Source organism: Coregonus lavaretus (assembly GCF_964263955.1).
Source record: "Coregonus lavaretus genome assembly, chromosome: 10".
Lineage (NCBI taxonomy): Eukaryota > Metazoa > Chordata > Actinopteri > Salmoniformes > Salmonidae > Coregonus > Coregonus lavaretus.
Genome location: NC_139997.1, coordinates 24,181,153 through 24,202,396, shown reverse-complemented (window position 1 = coordinate 24,202,396; position 21,244 = coordinate 24,181,153).

The window sequence follows — 21,244 nt, the reverse complement described above, 5'->3', positions numbered from 1 at the left end:
AACTTGCACAATTGGTGGCTGACTAAATACTTTTTTTCCCCACTGTATAAGCATACCTTGTCTGCTAAATGAGCAAGCCTACAGCCTATGGCACATTTACATTTTAGTCATTTATCAGATACTCTTATCCAGAGCGACTTACAGTTAGTGCATTCATCTTAAGATAGCTAGGTGGGACAACCATATATCACAGGCATTGAAAGTACATTTCTCCTCAATAACGTAGCTGTCAGTAGAGTCAGAGCTAGAAGGGGGGGTTCAAGTGCATGTTAAGTGTATTATTAATATTTTATTATTTTAATTGGAGGGGGGGGGGGGGTCGAGGTGAGAAGGAGGATTATTTAAGATAGTGTTTGAAGAGGTAGGGTTTCAGATGTTTTCGGAACATGGGCAGGGACTCTGCTGTCCTAGCTTCAGGGGGAAGCTGGTTCCACCATTGTGGTGCCAGGACAGAGAATAGCTTTGACTGGGCTAAGCGGGAGCTGCCCTCCTGTAGGGGTGGGAGGGCCAAGAGACCTGAGGTGGCAGAACAGAGTGCTCGGGTTGGGGTGTAGGGTTTGAGCATAGCCTGAATGTAGGGAGGGGCAGTTCCTCTTGCTGTTCCGTAGGTAAGCACCATGGTCTTGTAGTGGATGCAAGCTTCAACTGGAAGCCAGTGGAGTGTGCGGAGGAGCGGGGTGACATGAGAGAACTTGGGAAGGTTGAAAACCAGGCAGGCTGCTGCGTTCTGGATAAGTTGCAGGGGTGTGATGGCACAAGCAGGGAGCCCATCCAGCAGTGAGTTGCAGTAGTCCAGATGGGAGAGGACAAGTGCCTGGATTAGGACCTGCGCCACTTCCTGTGTGAGGTAGGGTCGTACTCTGTGGATGTTGTAGAGCATGAACCTGCAGGAGCGGGTCACTGCTTTGATGTTTGCAGAGAACGAAGGGTATTGTCCAGGGTCACGCCAATGTTCTTTGCACTCTGGGAGGGTGACACTGTGGAGTTGTCAACCGTGATGGAGAGGTCTTTGAGTGGGCAGGCCTTCCCCGGGAAGAAAAGCAGTTACGTCTTGTCGAGGTTGAGCTTGAGGTGGTGGGCTGACATCCAAGTTGAGATATTTGCCAGGCACGCAGAGATGTGTGTCGTCACCTGGGTGTCAAAAGGAAGGAGAAAAGTAGTTGAGTGTGATCAGCATAGCAATGACAAGAGAGACCATGTGAGGATATGACGGAGCTGAGTGACTTGGTGTATAGAGAGAAGTGGAGAGGGCCTAGAACCGAGCCCTGGGGGACACCAGTAGTGAGAGTACGTGGTGCAGACACAGATCCTCTCCATGTCACCTGGTAGGAGCGGCTTGCCAGGTAGGATGCAATCCAAGAGTGTGCATAGCCTGAGACGCCCAGCCCTGAGAGGGTGGAGAGGAGGATCTGATGGTTCACTGTGTCAAAGGCAGCGGATAGATCTAGGAGAATGAGAACAGAGGAGAGAGTCAGCTTTGGCAGTGCGGAGAGCCTCTGTGACACAGAGAAGAGCAGTCTCGGTTGAGTGACCCGTCTTGAAGCCTGACTGGTTAGGGTTCTGAGAGAGATAACTAGAAAGTTGATCAGAGACAGCACGCTCAAGTGTTTTAGAATAAAAAGAAAGGGATACAGGTCTATAGTTTTTGAAGTCAGATGAATCAAGTGTTGGTTTCTTGAGGAGGGGAGTAACTCGGGCCATTTTGAAGTCAGAGGGGACACAGCTGGTGGTCAGGGATGAGTTGATGAGGGAAGTGAGGAATGGGAGAAGGTCTCCAGAGATTGTCTGGAGAAGGGAGGAGGGGATGGGGTCGAGTGGGCAGGTTGTCGGGCGGCCAGACCTCACTAGTCGCAGGATGTCATCTGGAGAGAGAGTGGAGAAAGAGGTCAAGGCGTAGGGTAGTTCTGTGTGAGTGAGACCAGTGCACTCAATAGGCTGAGTGAATGTGTAGTGGATGTCATCAACCTTTTTTCAAAGTGGCTGACAAAGTCATCCGCAGAGAGGGAGGAGGGAGGGGAAGGGGGTGGAGGGAGGAGAAGGTGGAAAATAGTTTCCTAGGGTTAGAGTGGTAGAAAGTGGCTTTAGCAGCGGATACAGAGGAAGAGAAGGTAGAGAGGAGGCAGTGAAAGGATGATAGGTCCTCCAGAAGGGAGGGAATGGCCGGCAGGGATGGCGTTTGCAATGCCAGGGTTGTGGGTTCGATTCCCATGGGGGGCCAGTATGAAAAAAATAAATATATATAATAACAATGTATGCACTCACTAACTGTAAGTCGCTCTGGATAAGAGCGTCTGCTAAATGACTTAAATGTAAAAATGTAATAGCAACACCCACCTGTAGTATGCGTTCCAGCAGGTATATCTCACTGGTCATCCCCAAAGTCAACACCTCCTTTGGTCGCCATTCCTTCCAGTTCTCTGCTGCAAATGACTGGAACGAACTGCAAAAATCTCTGAAGCTGGAGACACTTATCTCCCTCACTATCTTTAAGCATCAGTTGTCAGAGCAGCTTACCGATCACTGCACCTGTACACAGCCAATCTGTAATTAGCCCACCCAACTACCTCATCCCCATAATGTTATTTACATTGTTATTTATTTTGCTCATTTGCACCCCAGTATCTCTATTTGCACATCATCTTCTGCACATCTATCACTCCAGTGTTAATACTAAATTATAATTGTAATTATTTTGCACTATGGCCTATTTATTGCCTTACCTCCATAACTTACTGCATTTGCACACACTGTATATAGATTTTCTATTGTGTTATTGACTGTACGTTTTGTTTATTCCATATATAACAACTATATGTGTTGTTGTTGTTTTTTCCGCACTGTTTTGCTTTATCTTGGCCAAGTCGCAGTTGTAAATGACAACTTGTTCTCAACTGGCTTACCTGGTTAAATAAAGGTGAAATAAATAAAATAAAAATAAACAGATAAAGACAAAAAATATTATACTTATGACTCCGGGAGATATCAGGAGTCCTCTACCACATTTATGGCATGGCGCATAGCCAGTAGGCCAACTCATATTCTGTTCTTCTGAAATACATTTTCTTCATATCATGTATCTTTAGACCTGCCTAAATTAAATAATGGATTTATTGTGATGGTGTATATTAAATTGATTTATTATACTTTAATTTTTTTATGTAGATGTTCCAAAGGTGCGCATCAACGGCTTGTATGCTTGCTGTATGCATGGAGGCCTGGAGATGCTAAACGTGTTTATGTTAATTAACGGCAATTACCATGAGACCTGCAGGCTTTTGCATGACAATAATCGGCTGACAAAATTCATGACCGCCACAGCCCTACCCCTAAGACCCTCACAACTTCTACAGATGCACCATTGACAGCATCCTGTCGGGCTGCATCACCGCCTGGTATGGCAATTGCACCGTCTGAATCTTTAGAGGGTGGTTTAGTCAACCAAACGCATCACTGGGGGCACACTGCCTGCCCCCCAGGACATCTACAGCACCCGGTGTCACAGGAAGGCCAAGAAGATCACCAAGGACCTCAGACACCTGAGCCACGGCCTATTCACCCTGCTACCATCTAGAAGGCAGAGACAGTACAGGTGAATCAAAGCTGGGACTGAGAGACTGAGAAACAGCTTCTATCTCCAGGCCATCAGACTGTTAAACAGTCACCCCTAGCCAGCCTCTGCCCAGTACCCTGCCCTGAACCTTAGTCACTGTTCTCAATGGCTTTTGTTCCTGCCATGCAGTTTTTCATCGTTTGGACATCAAGGCCAGTGCTCCAGTCCAAAATGTTCTCTTTTTGAGTCGAACAGAACAAACATGCTTAATAGGATAACAGGCGATGCCTCAGAGCCAACAGAAGAACTATGAAACACATTCATATGCAATAGAAAATACATTCTTAAGAGTGATGTTTAAGTGCTCAGTCCTTCATAAAGCTTCTTAACGGTTCAGGGAGCATTCATGAAGGTGTTATTCCATGCTTGTTCATGTAGCCCTTCTGCAAAACAAAGTGACTCTGGAGATCCTCTGTTAAACAAGCTCTACTCAAGTATATGTGTGTAAATTGGAAATGTAAAACACTGGACTTCCTAACTACGAGTGGGCGGTGTTGCTGAGCAATCTGAATTAGGCACTTTTAGTTTTCTCGGACACAAATCAAAGTAAACTTCCCGACTCCTACTAACAGGGTTATGATGGATCAGGCTAGCATGAATTGCTTTTTCTCCCTATACTGAGAAAAATACTACCTTAATGCTTTGTTTAGAGGTGCACTTAATCTTTCTACACACACTAGGTAGGTAAGCCTGGGGGCCAAGAGAGAAATGTGCGGGTTTGCTTTGCTCTTTCATCATCACATCCTCATGAGGCATGTTCTCTCCAGGTAGTGCCGACTTGGTCATTCATTTTGCCGTTATATAAGGAATTCCTCCTCTTATATGTTTATTGCATTACAAAAACGTTTCAGGTTGTTTTCCAAATGTATTATTGATGCAACCTGGCGTACAACTGTGAACAACCTCATGCGGTTAAATCTCAAGGTTTTTATGCTGTTGTTTCAAATGGATACACATTGAAAATAAATCAGCAAAAAGGTAGCCCATGATGAAAAGCCAATCAAAACAAACCTATTTCAATCTGAGAGGGAGGAAAATTACTACAATGACTTTAGTGCATTGTTGGCACAGAGTGGCTTGGATCACATCCAAGTCTCTTGGTTTTTGTTAATCATAGGCTTTGGTATGCATGGAAGGGCCCAAGCTGACGAGAGGTGGCAGATGTGCAACGTACAGATTTAAAGTGCCGAGCTAAAGAAGCGGAAAATAAGCGAGGCAATGGCTATAAATATGCATTAAAACACATAGCGCCTACCCAATGCTTTCTCTCCCTTTACTTTCTAAATAATGCTTCCCAAATAATGCAATGCAACAAAGGTGAATTGGACTTGGACCGTGCTGTAGCTGGGAGGCTGGGAGCGTGTGGATACAGATGGGGGCTATGCTGTACTGATCACTGGAGAATATTGATGAGTTGCAGTGAGCCTGGCATATCAAACAGAGGATTGTGTTTACCGGGAAGCTCTGAATGCTGCCTGCCATATGTGCGGTGCCAAGGGGCATGGAAATACCACGGACAGATCCAAATGCTCAGCCCTCTCAACCCCTATGCCTCATTCATACAGAAAGATGCTGCTGTATATCACAAGCTATATCATATTTAGGCCTGGGCTGCTGAAACGTAATTGATCATATTAAGCTAAGCCAAGCCCAAAGCTCTTCTTATTTGGTCCTCCATGTTGTATACGCTGCACTCACAGTTACCACTTCAAAGTTATTTCACCTCTGCCTTGAATAAGAACAGTTGACTGGATACTAGAGACTATACCATGCGTTCTGTAAAATACACTATATCAACTGTACTGCACTGCCCCTTCCATTTCCTATTTCGACCTTTGACCCTGCCTTTAGTCCAGTTTCCCTCCACCTGTTTATGTTTTTGTTGACAATGTGTACATTTACTACTGTTTCCTACCGACATTCCTCTCTGAGCATTTTCCCCCAATGACGTGAAAGCTCACATTGCATGGTAAATGGTTTAGGACGATAAAATTATAGTTATTGCCACATAAGTACATTCATGGCCTAGGTCTTGGCCTCGCCAGTGTTGTGGTATTGGTTGAGTGTACAGTGGATCAGCCACGGCTAGTCTGGTGTATCTCCCCTCTCAGGCTACCAATTTGAAGGACTATTTTCCCATTCTAACCCTGGCTAAGTATACTGACTGAAAATGCCCTTTTTGAGATGCTCTTGCACCATTATCAGTCACATTAGCCATGTGACTAACTACTTTCTGTTATGGGAAACAAAATCGCAAATATAGCTTATCCACTGGGATCACTGCCAAAATGCCATTCCAAAATTAGGCAACTGGGCTCTGCATGGACATACTTTATAGTCCATCACTTTCCCAAAGTCCTCTGTTTACAGCCTCCCCCAATCAGAGTTTAAGGAGAGAGTGGGCAGCCCCTCATGCTGAGTTCTGTCTTTTCTCCCCTTCCTTTCTGTCAGTGCACGTCAGCACAAATCAGAAAGAGTTGCCGTCTTTCCTGTTCCATCAATAAAGGCAAATGCGTTTACCATAATCCATATTACAGTGGCGTCCTCATGAGAAAGGTGAGCGGTTCTGCTGAGCGTTTTCATAATGCATTAGATATCATATCAATTGAAAAACTACCAGTGGTGGTACATGCTGCACAGGCTGTAGGAGACCACCACAGGCTCAGCACACACGCCCTCCTGGGGAAATGGCTTCACGTCCAGTTATTTCCCTCTCTGCCTTGTAGTCCTGCCCCCTTCCTACTCCTCTCCTCCTCATCCTAGCTCCGAGCTTTCCGGGGATGTGACAAGACACAAGGCCTATGTTCTGTCTGTCACCATATTTACTGCACAGTCCCTGCAGTCCCAGCCGGTGACATGTTTGGCAAGTCACAGTAATCATCCCGCTCACTCGCTGGTACTCTGTGAGGCAGGGTGGGTGGGGGGAGGGAGGTGTGATGAAACACACAAAGAGGAAGGTTGGGAAGTGGATACGTTTGTATCACGGTGTAGGTGGGGTGGACGGGAACGGTGTGTGTGTGTGTGATTGAGAATGGTGTGTGTGAGGCTGAGGAATAGTGTAATTGTATAGCAGTATGGGGTGCATGTGTGTATGTTTCTGTGTGCATGTGTGTGTGTCAGTTAGTGTGACGTTGTTACTGTAGGTGTGAGCGATACAGCGATGTCTATAGACAGAGGATTCTGTCGCAGTATACAGTATGTGACAAATAATAAGGGTGAGATGGAATAAACCAGGTGCTAGCTGCTGTGCAGGAGTCAGAAGCGGGAGGATGGGGGTTGGAAGGGAGTCATTGCTGGCAGAGGAGATTGGCTGTGACAGTGAGCCCCTGGATTGTGGTGTGAAGCTGGGATTAAGGGGAGGTGACTGGAGTGCAGCAGCAGCTCACTCCATTACACAGATGGGCCTTGGCCGCTGTGACATGGCCAGGGAGAGGGAGAAGGACTGGGAGGAGGGGTGGAGGGAGAAGGACTGGGAGAGGGGTGAGGGAGGAGGACAGTGAGGAGGAGAGGAGGGAGAGTGGTTGAGGGGAGGACAGAGGGACAGGAGAGAAACAAGACCAGACGGAGAGACTGGGACAGCGAGAGAGAGGGAGGAAGAGGGGAAATATATTTTGAGAGGGGGGAGAGAGACAGAGAGGGGAGGAGGGTAAATCAAGCAGGAGAGAGAGCCGAGAGTGTGAGAGAGAAAGAAAAAAAAGACAGAGAGAGAAAGGAAGAGACAGGTACTCTGTCAATCTGAGGCCAGCCAGGGTCATTGACATCCAGAAGTGGCTCATTGTGTCAGCAACTCTTGCCTTATCCCCCTGTCACTTATAGAGCTCAGAAACAGTTGGGCAAGTTTGCATCCAGGGCAAACGTCAAGTACAGGTCCCAGACGCCGTACTGAAAGACTGAAAGCAATGTGTGCGGCTCACTCGAATGACAATCACAGCGACTTCCCACGAGCACCCTGGGAAATTAAGTACATTTTGAATTATTTTGGGCAGCCGCGCACCACACTTTAGCGATCAACAGGTAATTTGACAGTAATTACGGACCGAGAGAAAAGTTAGATTTATTCTGTTTGGGTCCATTGTTGTTGACGTTGTTGCGTTGGGCCTCATAATCCGTCCCTCTTGCTGTTTATTTCTAATAAATGTTCCTAAGTGAGACATATTCAAAATTAAGTCCGTTATCATTCACTGTCTGTGGAACTCTTTGGGGATTCAACATAAGCAGGCCTTTCACGAACTCATCCGCAGTGGATCAAAATAATTTGCATCCATATCCAATCTGTTTTCAATGCAGATATGGCTTTTGAGATTTTTTTGGGGGGACCGACTTGGATCATGGGCCAAGTCCTCCATGATCTAGTGTCTCGTTCCATTGAGTGGATGTTGTTTTCTTCCTCTCCAGCATTGTCACTACTGTATATTGGCACTGATATATAGACACCTCAGTGGGCTCACTAGTAGAAATTCTTTCTTTCCCCTCGATAAGTGGAACCATTGCTCAAATACAGGACTTGCTGTATGTTACTGCTTTCATAGACTTTGTGGAAAAGGGCACAGAATATGTCAGCCATTGTCAGTGGCTTCTGGGAGAGCTATCAACAGCTGTCTCAGATCCAAAGGCTTGCATTGTTATCCAGCAAACACTAATTTTGAATTACTCCAAGTCTGGAGTCAAAGTTTTACTTTCCGACTTTCCATATCAGAGTAATTCTGAAATCACATCATTGTTATTCACTTTGGAAATTACATATGAACTGTTTGTTTGATATTACTTTTTAGAATTAATTAAAGAGGCGGAGAGATGGAGGTTGTGTTGGAATTGAATGTCTTAGTTGCATTACTTTGTGCCATACATTATTATTTTTAAATGTTTTATTATCTTACAGGGGTTAAGACCTTTATTTTTTTAATTTAACCTTTATTTAACTAGGCAAGTCAGTTAAGAATAAATTCTTATTTACACCGGCCAAACCCGGACAATGCTGGGCCAATTGTGCGCCGCCCTATGGGACTCCCAATCACGGCCGGTTGTGATACAGCCTGGAATCGAACCAGGGGGTCTGTAGTGATGCCTCAAGCACTGAGATGCAGTGCCTTAGACCGCTGCGCCACTCGGGAGACCTAACAAGAAATGTATAGTTGACAGCCAGCCGTTTTAGTGTTGAAAGTTAGAGAGGGACAGAATGAAATAAGTGAGGAAGGGAGCAATTCAATAATATAAGCTGTGAGACTTGGCAACGTTGGCTCCAAAAGTGCACTCAACTATTTTTTCCCCTCCAAGTCCATCTTAGGGCTTTAAAGACCAACATTTTACATCTGTAAACCATTAAGCACATTTGGACCAGGCCTTCCATTACAGAGGATCTCTCAGCCTAAGCAATTTATTACTGCACCTAATAACTTGAGTATTCATTTCATAGGGACGAGAAAGTACCTTAGCTGAGATAAATCTTAGGGACATAGTAAGTGTTGTGTGTTAAAGGCCCAATACAGCTGTTTTTATATCCATATCAAATCATCAGTGCAGTCAAAAATGTGATTTTCCTGTGCTTTATATATATTTCCATACTGAGGTTGGAATGTGATGTGAAATTGTGAAAATGATGATAATGCCCTTTTAGTGTAAGAGCTGTTTGAAAAGAACGCCAGAAATGTCAACCTGTTTTGTTGGGATGGAGTTTTGTCCTTCCATTGTGACATCACCATGCAGTAAATTATACTGAACAAAAATATAAATGCAACATGCAACAATTTCAAAGATTTTACTGAGTTACAGTTCACATTAGGAAATCAGTCAATTGAAATAAATTCATTAGGCCCTAATCTACTGATTTCACTTGACTGGGCATGGATGCAGCCATGGGTAGGCCTTGGAGAGCATAGGCCCACCCACTTGCCAGCCAGGCCCACCCACTGGGGAGCCAGGCACAGCCAATCAGAATGAATTTTTCCCTACAAAAGGGCTTTATTACAGACAGAAATACTCCTCAGCACCCCCACCCCCCCTCAGACGATCCCGCAGGTGAAGAAGCCGGATGTGGAGGTCCTGGGGAGGCGTGGTTACACGTAGTCTGTGGTTGTGAGGCCGGGTGGACGTACTGCCAAATTCTCTAAAACGACGTTGGAGGCAGTTTATGGTAGAGCAATGAACATTCAATTCTCTGGCAACAGCTCTGGTGGACATTCCTGCAGTCAGCGTGCCAATTGAACGCTCCCTCAAAACTTGAGACATCTGTGGCATTGTGTTGTGTGACAAAACTGCATTTAATGTGTCCTTTTTTTGTCCCCAGCACAAGGTGCACCTGTGTAATGAACATGCTGTTTAATCAGCTTCTTGATATGCCACACCTGTCAGATGGATGGATTCTTTTGGCAAAGGAGAAATGCTCAATAACAGGGATGTAAACAAATTTTTGTGAACATTTTGAGAGAAATAATATTTTTGTGCGTATGGAAAATGTCTGGGATTTTCTATTTCAGCTCATGAAACATGGTGCCAACACTTTACATGTTGCGTTTATATTTTTGTTCAGTGTAGTTAATAGACCAATAAGAAAGAGTTCCAAACCTCGCTGCCAATAACAGCTATTTTTAAGTTTTCCCCTCCCCACTCGGACCACTCGCAGACAGTCCTAGCAAAATTCTTGCTTGAGAAATGTTTCCAAACTTTTACAGGATTAGTTTCAGTAGAATAATTATTTTTTGGACTGCACTGGGCCTTTAAAGATCCATCTGGTGCAGAGGTAGGGCTGACGGTATCACAGTAGCGTACATCATTACAATGGGTTTAAGAGCCTAAAAGTGCCCATATGTTTCGAAAGGTGAACCCCAGAGATATGCAATGGTGATAGATAACGGTTAAAAATGATGATCCGGGGTCGGGGGAAACCCCAAGTTTACATCTTCAGATGAATACCGGTAAGCTACAGTACTTAAATCAGCTCAAGTGATTGGTGGTTGATCTATTTATTGACTGAGGTATCTCCACGAGCACCAAGTGTATTTAACGTACGCTTATTTACTATTTATTAAGTGTTGCGCCACATTTTACCCAAGACAACTGGGACAAAAACCATAATTGAAACAGTTATTCCCAATGCCAGGCATGTGGAGACCCATGGTTAATAGTAAATCAATTAAATACAATACGGCCTTGGAGTATCCTCTCTACTGCCCTTTTCTCATCATTGTCTCTGTTGACTCTCTATAGCCTGTGGCCTGTGAACCATTACAGCATCCGGGACGGTATACCATCATAGAGTCTGACGGGAACCTTCCCGACCCCTCCTGGGGCGATGTTTACGAACATCTCCGATGTCATGCTTTATGCTAGGGACTTGGTTTCACTAGGCCGATATCAAGGCCACAGTGAGAGAAAGTAGTCCCTAAAGAGAAATGCTGGATTGAATGCACCAACCTTGTCATATTATATAAGGGACTTGTCATCATGAACAGAGGTTTGTCAACTACCTTCATGGCACCCTTTGCAAAGTCCCTTATATAATATTGGTTGCAATTCCACATGATCAATATCCCTCTGAGTGGCAAAAAAAATTACAACAAAAACAAAGTTGCCAAACACTGTGGTTAACTTTCTGACAATTGCTTTGACAATTGTATAATAACAATGTCAAAAGAAAACGTCTCCTCGTCTGTGTGTGTTCTAACTGCAGAAATTAAATTGTGAAAATCCAGTCAGTATTGATTAAAATGTTATTTCTCTCATTTTCATCATTATCTTGTGGTCCTCTGTGGCTCAGTTAGTAGAGCATTGCACTTGCAAGGATTGTGGTTTCGATTCCCGCTGGGGCCACCCATATGAGACAAATAAATAACGCATGCATGACTAAGTCGCTTTGGATAAAAGCATCAGCTAAATGCCATGTACTGTATATTATATATATTATATGCCCTGTCAAAACAACAAGACTATAAAAAAGTATATAGCCTAGGTTACACAGCGCTGGATCTCTGTATTATACATTTCAGGAGAACTTGTGACAGACACTGTAGGGGGATGAATAGTTTCAACTGTCACTGTGGAACAAATTGCAACCTCCCTAATGAGCTCCTCTTGAACAAAACAACCACCAAATCTCTTACAAATGCTATCATTTTGTGATGGGAGGAAAGCAAATAACTTCTATAGAAAATAAGATGTTGCAACATGCAATCAAGGTATTATACCCATGGCTTGTATGCAGACCATGACCAATTTACCCTGCGTCTCAATGAAACACTCAGGTCTGTTTGTAGGACGGCTGTTCAGTACAAGCACAGAATAGATGGTTCAGAAATGATTTTATCAGTCTATTTCACCATCAGTGTGTTCAAACTGCACAGCTGAATCTGCAATGCCATAAAGCACAAGGTGAAAAGGTAGAATATGAAAACAGTGGTCGCCATCATTTTAATGCCATTAGGGCGGGATCTGTGTTTAATTCATATCAATTGATTAACTTGATCAGAGAGTAGCCACAGTGGGCATGCTTAAGATTCACAGCTCATCTTTTTCAAATATTTTCAATTAAGCATAATACAATACACTCCAGAGTCCTACTGATGAAGTTTAATATCATCACCATACAATGCAGTCTATTGACTTTTCTTTAAAGAGGAAATGTGAGTCTCCCTCTCTAATTGGTTGGTATGAGTATGCCTTGTTATTCCCATCTCACTGTTCTCGCACTACTGAACAGCAATCCCCGATTGAGCAACACGCTCGGTTTCATGTTTTATAATTTTATTTTACTGCGTAGTACTTTTGATTTTACATGACATTTTATCGTTGTCATTAACGTAACATTTCAAAGTAGTGCTGTCTACAGTGCATAATAAGAAGCAAGGCTTCCTATTAGTTGGGATAGTATGCCATGATAGATAAAATATGTAGGCCTACTGTGCAAATTACTTCAACTTATGAAATGTTCCATTTGTTTTTCTTTTGTCGTCTGAGGTAATTCCCTCATGAGGGATAATAAAGTTATATTGTATCATAATGTATTCAGTATTTATCTTTTTTAATAACTTCATTCAGGTTTTGAATTAAAGTGCCCTGCAGTGCTTTAATCTGAGTTCCAAAGTCTTCTAGTAAATTAAAATAAGTTCAGTATGATAAAGTACATTTCTTTTTCAAGCACAATCTAAATAGCTAAAGGCCCAGTGCAGTCAAAAAAGTGATTTTCCTGTGTTTTACATATACTGTATTTCCACACTATGAGGTTGGAATAATACTGTGAAATGATAATAAGGGCCTTTTAGTGTAAGTGTCACACCCTGGCCAAGAGGGGCTGTGACTAAAATTGCTCAACTACCAGACTACGCCAGTTCCTGTTTAATGAGGGGGGAACACCTCAACCAGTATAAAACACACACTTTTGTGACATGCCATCTATTAGATTGGGTCATGACCAATACAATGGACCAGGCAGAACTTTATCAAAGATATAACATTTTATTACAATAATGTTTGTTCAGTTACAGGTTAAAAAACAACTGGAAATCTTCTTTCTTCAAGCCAGTATCACAACAATCATCAATCAATACATACCCGGATGGTGGCTTGCACGCTACTCAGCCAATAGTAAATACCTAGGACTTCAAATCATGTACTGTCACTTGGAGCAAGAACTACAAAACAACAAGCAATAGCCGACAACCCTTAACACAGGGCGAACTATGTTTAGGACGGACGCCACTACGAACTAGATCCAACCAGAGCTCCGCAGCTCAGACCTTTGTAGTTTGGACCAACATCTTGCATCTTGTACTCCAGCGCCACGGATGCGCTCCATTTTCGGTGTTGGTATAGGGTGGACTACATCCCAAAACTTGTATTACCGCCCACTACTGGATTCAAATAAAAAAATAAAAACATACTTGATGGGGAAAACTAACTTACTCCTCACAACTAAAATAGTTGACAAAACAAAATACTCCCACTTCTTCCTTCCTTCAAAACTCCACATCTCCCCACTCAGGCTCTGGGGCCTGAGGGTAGTACGGCTCATGACACCCTTTCATGTAACTCTTTCGCCGAGAAGTCCTCCAATCCCAGAAACCACTCCGCCGCATCCACCATGATGTCCCCCTACTTAACTTGTAGAATATCTGGATCCTGCTGATGAGAGGCAACCCTGCCACCTGCAGTGAATACCTATCCACCACCATGAGCCCTTTAGGACCATTCGCTCCCTCAACCCTCTTGACAGCCGCTGCATATGATATGTTCTGGTTGGCCTTGACTTTAGCCACCTCATTTTCCTTCATCCTCGTCGGGCATTCCAAAGATGAAGCAACATGGTTCCCACCACAATTGAAGCATTTCACACGATCAAAACGCAAACTACACTCTATATGATCTTCTCCACAACTTTCACACCTTGGCTTCTTTCTTCTACAGACACTTTCCACGTGTCCTACAGCGATCCCTCTGTAGCAATCTTGGGACAAACACTCTTACACAGTAATTCATATACCCCAACTTCACCTTGGCAGGGAGGGACTCCGCTTCAAAAATCAAAATCACAGAGACTTCACTTTCTCTCCATTAACTACTTGATTCATCCGACGCGCATCGATCACTCCAGGGATATTTTATATTTTTTCTATCTCAACTTCCCACGAAACACCAGATATTACCCCCTTGAGGGGTGCTCTGGTCCGAAGAGCTACGCACGACAGGGCAATCTTCTCGAATCGAGTACAACGCAACACAAGCTCTTTCTGCTTCTCAGAAGTACACAAAATCAAAACATTTCGTAATCCTCACTGTGTTTACTTTATCCATCACTCTTTCCACCAGCTATTAATGTTTCAAATGGATTTGTTGGTTTGGCAGGAAGTCATCCTGCTGTCTATAAGGATGTCATACTGCTGATTCTACCTTAAAAGATGGCAACTAATGACGTGGAATGATGATTGTCAACTCAGCATAACTTGAGTCAGGGGAAACTATTTTGCCCCTTAGGGCCACTGTACAGAGCCATGCAAATGACACAAATAAAACTCTTCATCTCTTGCAGACTACCTATGATCCTCTTGGAGACTCTCTAAGGTTTTACAATCAATCATCTTGTAGTAACCTTTGGATTGCCAATCCTTCTTTTAATTAGCTGATCTTAATAGATGTATCCAAAGAGGGGGTAATTTGAAGTTTCTTAATTAACTAGGATGACTCATCTTGAGGTAGGACTGCCATGAACCCGTTTCATTTCACTCGGAGGGAACAACATTCCACTAACCTGCACAACAATAGATGCTTAGTTGAAAGTGAAATTGTGAGGAACCACATGCACTCTTCAAACTGTTTTGGAAAAAGTGTGTGCCAAATAGAGGTATTCGGGGGGAATGCACACGGTGGAGGCATTGTCTGGACTTTCCACCGTGGTCGCACCAACGGAAACAGCTAGACACCAACCCTGACACTCTCGCGACCACCCCGTGTGAACCCTCTGCGGCCATGAAAAGGTGGGGTTGTGTAGTGCTAGCCAGGGAAGGCCCAACACAACAGGGAAATCAGAGGACTCAAGAATATGAAAGGTGATTTGCTCCTTATGGGTCTCCTGCGTTATCATAGTGACTGGTGCTGTAACCTCCCTAACAAAACCTGACCCTAATGGTCGACTGTCAAGTGCTTTGATGGGCAATGGAATGGACAGGGGAACCAATGTAATACGTAGACTAAGAGCTAAAGACCTGTCCATAAAGTTTCCAGCTGCGCCTGAATCTACTAGCGCCTTACACTGGGGACCTACCCTGGGGTGACGCGAGAGCGCCCTGCCTGCCGCCTCCAGAACCAAAAGAACTCTGACGACATCGTGCAGCAGAATGTCCTCTTCTGCTACAAGAGTGACACTGGATCTGTCATCCTCCGTTCTTCTGGCCCGCTGCACCACCCAGCTCCATTGGAACTTTTTCCGGGGTGAGGGGGGGTGGAACGGGCAGGCCCCTTCCAGGACGTCCTCTCGAAGCTAGCAAGTTGTCCAACCGGATGGCCATGTCCACTCCAGGGCTTTCCCAGGAGACGAGGGTGGACACCTTCTCCTGATCCGATGGAGCAGGGCTTATGGTGCTGAAATAGAGGTCCAGCTGCAGGAGGAAACCCTGGCAGCGGGCAGCTGTCCCGTCGTATTCCCTCGGTCAAGACAGGTGAATACCACTGGGTGCTGGTATGTGGGTGGCTGGATCCGGTCACTCAGCTGGTTCCGCAGGGTCGGGTCCTCTCCTCTCCAGGCGCTGGTTGGCCTGGAGAACCCAATCCATCGCTTTGCCCAAGCTGGCTAATATATTGGAATGCTCCCGGAACCGCTCAAAGATTCCAGGCATATTTCCCACTCCTGCTGACTCCATTCTGTTGGGTGTGTTATTCTGTAGCGGGTGATTTGGACGGAGTCAGGCGCAGGAGGTGTGAATCACAGAATATGGTTTATTTATCCAATACAGCAGTTAGCAGCAATGCGTAAACCAAATACAGTGCGCCTTCAATGCGTACTGGGAAAACAAAAACACACGGGTGAATATCCCAGCGATAAAAGTACATAATGCTCAACCAAGCTAGCGACACCTCCACATGGAAACAATAACACACAAAGACATGGGGGGCAGAGGGAATACTTATACAGAGACTGATGAGGGGATATGAACCAGATGTGTGTGAAAAATAAGACAAAACAAATGGAATGATGAAAAGAGGAGCGGCAGTGGCTAGAAGGCCGGTGACGACGAAAGCCGAGGCCTGCCCGAACAAGGAGAGGAGGCAGCTTCGGAGGAAGTCGTGACACTGGGAGGAGATTAATGAGAAATTACAGAATGAGAAACGGAAGGTGGGCAATAGGTCGCTAGTTGTCGCATTGGACAGTCTTTTGACAGATGTTACAATACCATTTATGTTACATAGTCTGTCCACGAGAGATTAGCAGTCTACACTGAGTGTACAACACATTATGAACACCTTCCTAATATTTAGTTGAACCCCTTTTGCCCTCAGAACAGCCTCAATTCATCGTGGCATGGACTCTACAAGGTGCTGGCCCATGTTGACTCCAATGCTTCCCACAGTTGTGTCAAGTTGGCTGGATGTCCTTTGGGTGGTGGACCATTTTTGATACAGATGGGAAAATGTTGAGCGTGAATAACCCAGCAGTGTTGTAGTTCTTAACACACTCAAACCGTTGCGCCTGGCACCTACTACCATACCCTGTTCAAAGGCACTTAAATATTTTGTCTTGCCCATTCACCCTCTGAATAGCAGACATACACAATCCATGTCGCAATTGTCTCAAGGCTTAAAAATCCTTCTTTAACCTTTCTCCTCGCCTTCATCTATACTGATTGAAGTGGATTTAACAGGTGACATCAATAAGGGGATCATAGCTTTCACCTGGATTCACCTGGTCAGTCTATGTCATGGAAAGAGCAGGTGTTCCTAATGTTTTGTTCACTCAGTGTATAGACCAGGTAAGATTGCAATCCATGCTTTGGTTTTGTTTACCTGGCCACTGTCTCCAAACGTTTTAGCATCAATAAAGACAATATTTCATTTCATATCCAAATAATATTTTAGTAAATGAATTAAGCTACAAAATCTATTTCAAGAACTTTGGGATGATAGACTACTCCTTCTTAATATGATCTATGCTTTGGTCAATTGTGTATTATACATACGTTTCAAAACCTTTTGCTACAGCATTCTCCACTGAACATAAACCAGAACGCTGATTGAAGTTGACGCCTTCATCCAACCTATGTGTCAAACTAAACTGTCCCAGTGAGATTTGACCCGGGTCATTGTACCACTCTACATCGGCATCTGTTTTAATTCTCCTATATTGCACTGTATTCATTATTTTAACTCGCTCTGAACTGACATCCAAAACCGACACTACCAGTGCCTTCCCACTGAGCAAAAACTGGTTGAATCAATGTTGTTTACACATAATTTCAACCAAAGAATTCAATGTGATGACGTTGAATCAATGTGGAAAACTGATTGGATTTGAAAAAAGTCATTAACGTAAGGGAATTTTGTATATTTTTTTACCTAACTTTTAACCTAACATTTTTGTTGTTGATTTCATGATGAATTCTAATTAGTTGACAACTCAACCAAATGTAAATCAAAACTAGACGTTGAACTGATGTCTGTGCTCAATGGGTTTCTTAGAACATAAAATAAGAAAGAATGTTGCATTGCAGGGATTTTGGTGAAACGAGTCCATGTGAATCCCATCGGACATGCAGAGGTAATGAATAGAATAATGACCTTTTTTAGTTCTGCTTGCTAGTCCCATGTGAATAGGGCTCTAGTTTAGTTGTGGTTATTCAAAATCACTTGCATGTGAATTCTGTGTGCACTGTGCAGGCATCTATGTAGGCCTACCATCCAATTCTCAATAGATTCAGCTTAGATTGTGCAAGAACATCGGATGATGAGGTAGAGATATTCAGGCTTGCTTTTTTAAGTTCCACAATTGTCTATCTGGTCCTTTACAAATATTAATGAATTATATTGAATGATAGTTGAACGGTATTCTAAAAAAGGAAAACAAGCTTATTAAAGTCCAGGTAGCAGATAATGAACTTTATCAGATATTCATGTAGTTGGTGCTGTATACGGTGCATTCAGAAAGTATTCAGACCCCTTGACTTTTTCCACATTTTGTTACGTTACAGCCTTATTCTAAAATGGATTACATAAATGTTTTTCCTCATCAATCTACACACAATACCCCATAATGACAAAGCAAAAACAGTATTCAGACCCTTTGCTATGAGACTCGAAATGGAGTCTTTGAGATGTTTCTACAACTTGATTGGAGTCCACCTGTGGTAGATTCAATTGATTGGACATGATTTGGAAAGGCACACACCTGTCTATACAAGGTCCCACAGTTGACATTGCATGTGTAACAGGGTTGGTTATGTTTCCACTTGCCTCTAAAGAAATGTGTATTTAGTGTTCAAGCACTCTTATTGGTTGGTTCAATTCCGATGACAATAAGGCGTGTTGTTATTGGCCCCACTTGCAGCTAGGGGGAGATCGTGAATGTTAGGTCTCCCCAGTATGAAAATGTGATGCAAGGGGTAGGTCACGTTCTGAATATTGTATTATATTTTTATATTTTTGTCACGTTCGTTTAAGGACGGGTCAGACCAAGGCGCAGCGTGAAATGCGTACATGTTTATTACAATGATAAACACACGACAAAACAAACAAACCAAACGAAACGTGAAGTCCTTAGGCTGAACACTAAACAAGCCTCAACACGGAACAAGATCCCACAACTAACGAGTGCCAATAGGCTGCCTAAGTATGATCCCCAATCAGAGACAATGAGCGACAGCTGTCTCTGATTGGGAATCACACCCGGCCAAACATAGACATACAATCCTAGAGAGAAAACATAGAACTACTAACATAGAATATTTACACCCTGACTCAACATATAAGAGTCCCCTGAGTCAGGGTGTGACAATTTTACAATGTGTACAAGTTTGCTGTACATTCCTGGGTATATGGTACCTGTTAGGGATTGAGGGGCTTTGGTATATGATTGCTGTATATAAGTGTGTTAGCTAGCATGCACCGATGTAATGGTCACTGTCAGAAACGGCGACAGTGAAATGCGGTAGGCGAAGTCACACGCAGGACACGGAGCTACTGGAAACCGTACTTTAATAAAAGTCGCCAGTGAAATAAACAGTCTCCAAACAACGGAGAAAACCAACAACCTGAACACTGTCGATGACACAAAACAATAACACACAACACACAATGCACGACAGAGGGTTAAATAGGGAATACAATACAACATAATGGGGAACAGGTGTACACAATCAGACACAACAAGTCAAACACCGAAACATAGATCGGTGGCAGCTAGTACTCCGGGGACGACGAACGCCGAAGCCTGCCCGAGCAGGGAGGAGCAGCAGCCTCGGCTGAATCCGTGACAGTACCCCCCCCTTGACAAGCGGCTCCAGCCGTGCGCCGACCCCGGCCTCGGGGACGGCCAGGAGGACGCGGAGCAGGGCGAGTCGGATGACTCCGGTGGAAGTCCCTCAACAAGGAAGGATCTAGAATGTCCCTCCTGGGGACCCAGCACCGTTCCTCCGGACCGTACCCCTCCCACTCCACGAGATACTGCAGGCCCCCCGTCCGACGCCTCGATTCCAAGATGGACCGGACTGAGTACGCCGGAGCCCCCTCGATGTCCAGCGGGGGCGGAGGAGCCTCTCGTACCTCATTCTCCTGGAGTGGACCAGCCACCACCGGCCTGAGGAGAGACACATGGAACGAGGGGTTAATGCGATAATAACTGGGCAGTTGTAACCTGTAACATACCTCGTTCAATCTCCTCAGGACTTTAAAGGGCCCCACAAACCGCCGACCCAGCTTCCGGCAGGGTAGGCGAAGGGGCAGGTTTCGGGTCGAGAGCCAGACCCGGTCTCCTGGTGCATACACCGGAGCCTCACTGCGGTGGCGATCGGCGCTCGCCTTTTGCCGCCTGATGGCAAGCTGCAAATGGACGTGCGCAGCATTCCACGTCTCCTCCGAGCGCCGAAACCACTCGTCCACCGCAGGGGCCTCGATCTGGCTCTGATGCCAAGGTGCCAGAACCGGCTGGTAACCTAACACACACTGGAAAGGTGTCAGGTTAGTAGATGAATGACGGAGGGAGTTCTGGGCTATCTCTGCCCAGGGAATATATTCCGACCACTCCCCCTGCCGGTCCTGGCAATATGACCTCAGAAACCTACCCCCATCCTGGTTAACTCTCTCCACCTGCCCATTACTTTCGGGGTGAAAACCTGAGGTAAGGCTAATCGAGACCCCCAGACGTTCCATAAATGCCCTCCAGACCCTAGAGGTGATCTGGGGACCCCGATCAGACACTATATCCTCAGGCACCCCATAGTGCCGGAAGACGTGTGTAAACAGGGCCTCAGCAGTTTGTAGGGCAGTAGGGAGACCTGGCAGGGGAATGAGGCGGCAGGCTTTAGAAAACCGATCCACAACGACCAATATCGTAGTGTTTCCTGAGAGTGGGGAAGGTCCGTCACAAAATCCACCGATAGGTGAGACCACGGCCGTTGTGGAACGGGTAGGGGTTGTAACTTCCCCCTGGGCAGGTGTCTAGGTGCCTTACACTGGGCGCACACCGAGCAGGAGGAAACATAAACCCTCACGTCCTTGGCTAAGGTTGGCCACCAGTACTTCTCACTAAGGCAGTGCACTGTCCAACCAATACCTGGATGACCAGAGGAGGGTGACGTGTGAGCCCAGTATATCAACCGGTCGCGAACCTCGAGCGGCACGTACCTCCGACCCTCTGGACACTGTGGAGGAGTAGGGTCGGAACGTAACGCCCGCTCGATTTCCGCATCCACCTCCCAAACCACCGGTGCCACTAAACACGACTCCGGGAGTATGGGAGTGGGCTCAATGGACCTCTCCTCTGTGTCATATAGTCGGGACAGGGCATCTGCCTTAGCGTTCTGGGACCCTGGTATATATGTGAGCTTAAATACAAAGCAGGAAAGGAACATCGACCACCTTGCTTGGCGAGGATTCAACCTCCTCGCTGCCTGGATGTACTCCAGGTTATGATGGTCAGTCAGAATGAGAAAAGGGTGTTTA